Raw genomic sequence first — 7,935 nt, 5'->3', positions numbered from 1 at the left:
GGCCATTTCTCAAATTTTAAAAAGGAAAGAGGCATTGGGCATTTCGGTGTCAGGCCCTAGGTTCTATCACCAGTACTGCCCGACCTCAGAAAAAGGGAGGACAGCCTGAAACATGATGAATTGCGTTGGATAACAGCAGAACAAATACTGACATTCAGGGTTGAGTTCGTGTATGTCAGGTTAAGTTTTTAAAGTAATCATCTTAAAAAGGTTTAACTCCCAGCTTCAAATGGCAGCATCGGTCTCTAAAAGTCAGTGTCCATTAGAAGAGAGCAGAATATTGAGGTGTCTTGCGAATGGAAGTGTGGAAATGGAGGTGTTGAAAGCAGTCTGCGTTGTCACGTGTGACCCCCGAAAGCAGTAAATCAGATGGACCATGCAGGGCTACATCAGGAAGCCTTTGTGGAGGTTTTTCAAATTATACTAGCAGAAAACTTGAAAACTTTCACCTGTTAGCTATTTTAGAGCGCTGCCTTCCCTCCCTTCTACCAGCAATAGTCGCAGTTATGGCTTACACTTGAATTCACTGAACATGATACATTGGGGTATTCAAGTAATGTAAATATATAAAATTTCATATTTAAGTTAATCTGACTTAGTCTAAATACCCAGTCAATCTCGTCTAAAATAGCACCCACTTGAGTGTTAAACCGTTCAACAAGAAACAGCGACATGACTGCTCTAGAATGGACATAATTTTGGGTTTCTGTAATTCTAATCTGCGTCTGTTAGTTAAAAGGTCTGATTTCTCTCCAGGAAAAACAGGAGCAGCAGAGGTAGCTAACTTGTTTCTGAAGAGATCATTCACAACTCAGACCCCTAGCACTCGTGAAAAGCCAGTTGATACACATGTAACCCATTGCTAAAGGGTGCTCTGGGGTAGAGAGGGGCAGAACAGGGCTGGGAGCTTCCTGGCCAGCCAGTCCAGTCTAAGGACAGTCCCCAGGTTCAGTGAGAGACCACGGCTCATAAAGTACAATAGAGGAAGATATATGATGTCATCTGGCTTCAAATAAGTGTGCACAGGGAAGTGCACCCTGATACGTGTGTGCACACGTGCACAAATACAGAACCAAGTCACACCTTGACATTACCAGAATGAAAAGAGGATTGCACAGAAAGTAACTTCACTGTGGATTTTTTTGGGGGGGGGGGTGCCCATTCTACATGCTGTAAACCACTAGGATGGTCTCATTTAGACGTGTCTGGGTTTAGGTTCACAGATTCTTTCTAAATCTGCAGGATAAAGATAACACACAGCTCACAGTGTTATGACAATTAAATAAAGATAAAAGTGGATGTTAAATTCATAGCATGCCACCGGGCACATTATAGGAACTAAATTAATGGAAAATTCTGTTTTGTGTGAAGGGAACGATTGTAGCAACTCAATTTTAGGAGTGGCCTAGTGATTTGGTGGCATATCCAGTGCATATCCTGTTTCCAGGAGCTCCGATTTTATAGGCTCCTTTCCAGAAACAATGTATTTCAATATAAGCATATGCTGTGTTTGTATGGTGAAGATCAAGACCCCATACTAGTAAAGATGGGAGATTAATATGTAGCTGGGTTTTAGTGTCGAGGCTTGCATAGCTAACTAGAGAAAGGGACCCGCGGGGATGAGAATGTGTTGAGAGAAAAAATAACGATTATGAATAAATTTTAAGTCTCTTTTCCACATAAAAAGAGCCCATTGTTCTCAGTTGCCTCTGATGGACCCAACGGGAATATCAGTGATCTTTGTTCTTGTTGAACACGGGGAGCCATCATGTAAAAGAGGAGCAAACAGCTGCTAGATGAAAGCTTCCTTGGCAGTCTAGTGATAGAATGCTGTGTGGGAGGAGGGCAGCCTGAGAGAGAGAGCACTCCAAGGTTTCCTTTCAGCTCTTGGATAAACATCATCTCTGCTTTACCTAATAGAAATAGAGGGTTTTGCCAACTAAGACAAAGTTGAGAAAGCAAGAAGAGGTAGAAAGGAAGAGACTGGCACTCACACACAAACGTGATTTAGAGCCCCCAAATGACTCAGGATTGAGCTGCCTTTATACTGACCTTGCACTAGGACCCCAGGCCCAGCCTCTTAGGGAAAGTTGCCATGGACCCAGCCAGGTGAGGCATCAGCCACTAGCATGACTTCGGTATAAGAGAGCTGATGTGATCTTGTGACTATCACCTGTCACTTTGATCAATGGAGAGCTTTCAGTTAACGTGGGTACCTAGGTAGCCTAAGGTGAGAGAATATGTGGAAGACGATGCTCTCATCTGGGATTTCTCAAGTCACGGCTTCTCACACTCTGTTCTCATACCATGTTTCCTTATACAGATGTGAAACACACCCGACAGTCCTAAGATGTTCCTCATCAGACATTTCTCCTAGGGAAAAGGCATCTCCTAGTGACTCCACTGATCTCAGTTCAGCCAGCTAGGCAGCCCAGGCTGATGGGAGAGGGGAAGGCTGGTGAGTGGAGGGTGCTTTTAGGTCCCTTGTATCATTGACCTGCTAGATCCAGCTCTCTAAGTCATCCAGTATAAGGTCAGTTCTTCACATCAGCCTGCCTCATGACCCATGAATAATAGAAGCAGAAGAGCACCGCTTTGGCTTTGGTTGCATTCCTGTGTTCTTCTCTCCCACTTCAGATGGAAGTCGTGTCCGTCTCTTGTTAACTCACTTCATGCAGCTCTCACACCGCTGCTCATCCCTCACAAGCTAGCCAGGTTCATGGGTTCTAGACAAATACCCGGTACAGAAAATAAGGTAGGTGGAGACAACGTGCTATTACCATAATGCTTTCAGGAAATCAACTGGAGTGGTCTTTTCTAATATTATCCTAATGCATCTAATTTAATAGAGTGGTTAAATTATCAACTCCCATCACCACAGCAGGGATGATTTTTATAACTTTGTCACTCAGAAGAATTACCATTTTATTTCTGTAAGATCTGAAGCATATATGTAAGCTGTAATAAAGCAAATGGGATTGTATATAGCTTTTATAGATTAAATGAACAACTTGAGCTGGGCATGGTGAAATGCGTTAGTAATCCCAATATTTGGAAGGTGGAGGCAGGAGGATCAGAAGCTCGGAGTTATATTTGACTACAAAGTGAGTTCGAGACCAGCCTAGGCTACATAGCACCCTTCCAATCATGCATACATCAGTGTGAACACTGGCTTCTGACAAAAACCAGTCCTTGTCTCTTGAAGATGACCTACCCTCAAGGGAATCCTTGCTCTTGATTCTCAAAGTTGTTACACCTATCATATGCATAATATGTGTTAATGTTCAAAAGTATCAGACTCGTGGTTAATAACAGATGAGGAGATAATGTTCCCATAAAATATTCCTGCCGCTCGTATTGATACTGTGTTTTCAGTCTGATCTGGAAAAACACAATGTCTGCTGATCCTTGCCTCTTATATTTTAAATGTTTGCCCCTTACGGTACTGTTATTCCCTAGCCTCCTAATCACATGGAGTCGCAAACTTTGGGGATGTACACTCTGAAAAGCTTCGTTGCAGACACAAGACAATTCCCTCTACATCTCCCATTAAGTAAGCTTCATGCAGGCAGGACTGCAGTTTAGCCTAGTGACTGCCCGTGGTAAATGCTCAGTGTATGAGTCTGCATGGATTAAATGTTCTTCCCTTTTACTATCAGGGCATTCTATATGTCACAGTCTGTGTGCTCAGGAGGGAAGAAAATGAACAATACTTTAGCACCCTCTAACACTAGGCATGAAAGTGAATGCCAGAACCCATTAATAGCATAGTTTCCATATCCTGTGAAACATTAGTAATCCAATTTTATAGATAAATATGACTCAAAGAATACATCATGGTATAAATATATGTACAATTTCATTTTTGGAATATCTCTTGTTAGGAAAAAATGAGTCTCACTCAGCTTGTGAGATGGAACTTTTGGACTGTCGTGCCTGGTCCTCTTGTGAGGAAGGCCACTGGTAGATTTGTTTAGGGGGGGGCATTTTAATGTTTATTAAAAACAAGCGTCCAGGAAACAAGTCTCCCACCATCTCACAGGGCAGTTTGTTTTCTGGGCAGACTGTTAAGGATAATGTCTCCTTCATAACAAAAGCCGACGGTTTCCTATCAGCTTCTGTCTTACCGTGCCTGTTGCTGCGGTGAACCACTATGACTCAAGAGTAAGTTGGGGAGGAAAGGGTTTATTTGACTTTCACTTCCACAGCACTATTTATCAGTGAAGGAAGTCAGCAAACAGGAGGAACTTGCAGACACGAAATGGTGCATAGGCTGTAGAAGGATGCTGCTTCCTGGTTTGTTCCCCATGGCTTGTTCAGCCTGCTTTCTTAGAGGACCCAGGACCACCAGCCCAGGGATGGCACTACTCACAATGCGCTGGGGCCTCTTCTATCAACCACTAATTAAGAAAATGTCCTACAGGCTTGCCTACTGCCTTTTTTTTTTTTTGAGATATTTTCTCAGTTGAGGTTCTCTCCTCTCTGATGACTCTAGCTTGTATCAAGTTAACACAAAACTATCTAGCACAGTTGACCACCTGTTAACTTGACACACAAACATCACCATTAAGCTAAAAACCTTTCCTTTCTCATTCACCCCCAAAGTCCCACATTAAAGACAAAATAAATTCAAACACATTCAAGGTTCAGTTCCTTTAAAACACCTAGTCTCCCTTTTTTTAAATTGAAATCTTTTTTTCAAAAAAAGTTCAAAATTTCTCAACTGTAGGCTCCTATGAAAATCAAAGTTAAATACTTTGTTTCAAGAAAGAAGAACAGGACACAGTAACAATCATTTCAAAGCAAAACCAAGGGTGTAAATAATTCAATATCCAGTTTCTGGGATCTACTCATGATCTTCTGGGCTCCTCCAAGGGGCTTAGGTCACGTCTCCAGCTCTGCGCTCTGTAGCACACAGTTTGTTTTCTAAGCTCTGGCAGGCTCCACCCACCACTGCTTTGGTACTGGTGGTGATCTCATGGTTCTGGCAGTGTTGCAGCTGGGGTGCACTTTCACCAATAGCCTGTCGTAGGCTCTCTTCATGGTGCCAAGCTTCAACTTCTCTTCATGACCCCTTCAATTCTGGGTCTTCAACTGCTTCTAAAGCTGTGCCTTTACCAATAAAGCTATTCCTCTCTATACCTCCCCGGTCTCTCACAGTGCCAAGCCTCCACAGTTCTCCAAGACCCCTTCATGCCTTTAAAACCAAGACTAGGTGGGTGACTCTTACCCTATCAAATTCTGCTGCCAGAACAAAGTATAATCTTGGCCATCTCTGAAACATGGCTTCTGTGTGCTGACTCTTAAGAAAAATGTCCCAGAAGATTTCACCTCTGTGATGCTGGTCTCTTCTTTGTTGTTTTTGTTTTTTGAGGCAGGGTTTTGTTGTAGTTTTAGAGTCTGTCCTGTAGACCAGGCTGGCCTCGAACTCACAGAGATCTGCCTGCCTCTGCCTCCCGAGTGCTGGGATTAAAGGCGTGCACCACCACTGCCCCGCTAATGGTGGTCTCTTCTTGATCACTACTAATTCCTCAGCTCCAGCTAAGCAGCATAGCTGTCCCAGTAAAGCAAAGGTTTCGCTTCAGTGCTGACCTTTTAATCATGGCTAATTCTTCAGCTCCAGCCAACCAGAACCACAGCATCTTAATGCAAAATAATAAATGGCCCCGATAGAGTTTTTAAACTCTTCTCTGAAATTTCACAAGCCAGGCCTCCATTGTCTGCATTGCTTTCAACCGTCTTATTATCCAAGCTCCACAGAACAATTCACAGAGCTCTCAACCCTCAATGACTTTTCTAGTCCAGAGTTCAAAAGTCCTTCCATAATCCTCCCAAAAGAAACACGGTCAGGTGTGTCACAGCAATACCCAACTCCTGGTATCATCTTGTCTTAGGGTTTCTGCTGCTGTGACGAAAGAAACCCCATGACCAAAAATCAAATTGGGAAGAAAGGTTTATTTGGTTTCCACTGCCACGGCACTGTGCATTCCTCGTTGAAGGAAGTTGAGGCAGGAACCTGGAGGCAGGAAGTGATGCAGAAGACATGGGAGGATGCTACCTACCGGCTTACTCCCTATGGCTCGCTCAGCCTGCTTTCTTAGAGAACCTGGGACCACCAGTCCAGGGATGACTTCACTCACAGTGGGTCGAGCCCTCCCTTATGAATTACTGATTAAGAAAATATCTACAGGCTTGCCTACAGCCAGATCTTATGGGGACATTTTCTTAATTGAGATTCTATCCTCTCAGATAACTTTAGCTTGTATCAAGTTGGCATAAAACTGTCCAGCACAGCCTCCCTAGAAATTGGGGTTTCCCTAGCTGGAGAGTGCCAAGCTGTTAAATAACTCACAACAGGTGTGGAATCTCAGGGCTGATTTTAAACACTTCTATCAGACTGGAGGATGAAGAGGAAAACGTAGCCAAGAAGCTCATGATGTTGGCTGGGCTGTAGTGATCTGCTTTGTCTCGTGATGCAGGAGTCTCAGTTTTCATCAATTTTTATAAAAATGTGGTTGGTTAATGTTCAGCTTCCAAGGAGGGGAAATGTTAGACTGTTCACAGTTCCTAAAAAAAACCCTCGACCATTGGGAAGAGGGTTTTGAGGGTTTTATCAGCTCACTTTACCATGGTATGTCTAAGACCTTTGGCAGAAAACACAGCTCCATGAGCAATGTTAAGAATTTGTAAGTATTTTTATTGCTTCATACTTGATTATATGCCCTCAGGGGATAGGAAATTATTTGTGTTTCTTTATAAACATCTAACACTTTTTTAATCTGGAAATAGAAATCAACTCTAATTTCATTAATTCAACAAAGATATATTCAATGTCTAATAAGTGTAAAACATTACAATAAGGATATTCATGTAATTACTTCCTTAAATGCTGGATATGCTCCTTAAGCATGGACATAATATCTAACACTTCTTTTTTATCCTTTGTAATTGTTTCTCAAGGCAAGTCAACAAATACTTATTTACATCTGCTATATGCAGATGTTATGTTAATTGCTGAATATACAAATGAATAAAAGGACTCCCTATTCAAAAGTAGCTCATGAAGAGAGCCTTGCCTTCTGAGGAGGGAGACTAGGAAAAGAAGGAAGGACTGACTACACAGAAATATGGGGAATAGTCGTTGTTAGGGTCCTCATTGCACAGTTTTGTTTTTTAATTTTTGGTATTTTCAGCATCATATAACACACAGTCTAAAAAGTGATTAGGGTAGAGTGATAACCCAAATTAGAAAGTTTGTTGGATCCCAACTCTGAAACTCATGCAAACAACCCAAGATAGCTATCTAAGACTTAATTATTTATATTTTCTGTATTAGAAATAATTGTTTTACTGAGCTCTGACTGTGTATTTAAAAATATATGATCATCAAGTCTGTCCAAGTGAAAGAATGTGTTGTCAGCATCACACTACAGAATATGTCTAATGTGGGGGTTAAGGAGATGGATCAGTGGATAACACATTTGCTGTGCAAAATAAAGGACTTGAGTTTGACATCCAACACTAACATTAGAAAGCTAAGCATGACAGCTGTAGTCTGAGTTAAGGGGGTTCTTGGGGTTCCCTAGCCAGACAAATGGCTCTAGCTAGAACCCGATCTACCTGAATTGGGGAGCTCCAGGTTCAATGAGAGACCCACTCTCAAAAGATAAGATGAATATCCATAAAGGAGGATATTTAACATTGACCTCTAACCTCTACATGTTGGATATATACTTGTATGCATACACACTTAAATAAAAAAATAAGTTCAATACATACCCCTAGCCTTATGGTGCTGACAGTCAAGTAAGATAGATATGTTGAAATATTTCAAAATGGCCAGTTGGTATAAATATTGGAAAGTGAGTTCCAGTTAACAAGCTAAGAATTCATGCCACTTGGGATCCAAGGCTGTCTTGCAAGGGAATTGCAGTT

Source organism: Microtus pennsylvanicus, chromosome 15 (genome assembly GCF_037038515.1).
Source record: "Microtus pennsylvanicus isolate mMicPen1 chromosome 15, mMicPen1.hap1, whole genome shotgun sequence".
NCBI lineage: Eukaryota > Metazoa > Chordata > Mammalia > Rodentia > Cricetidae > Microtus > Microtus pennsylvanicus.
This window is presented reverse-complemented; position numbering follows the sequence as displayed.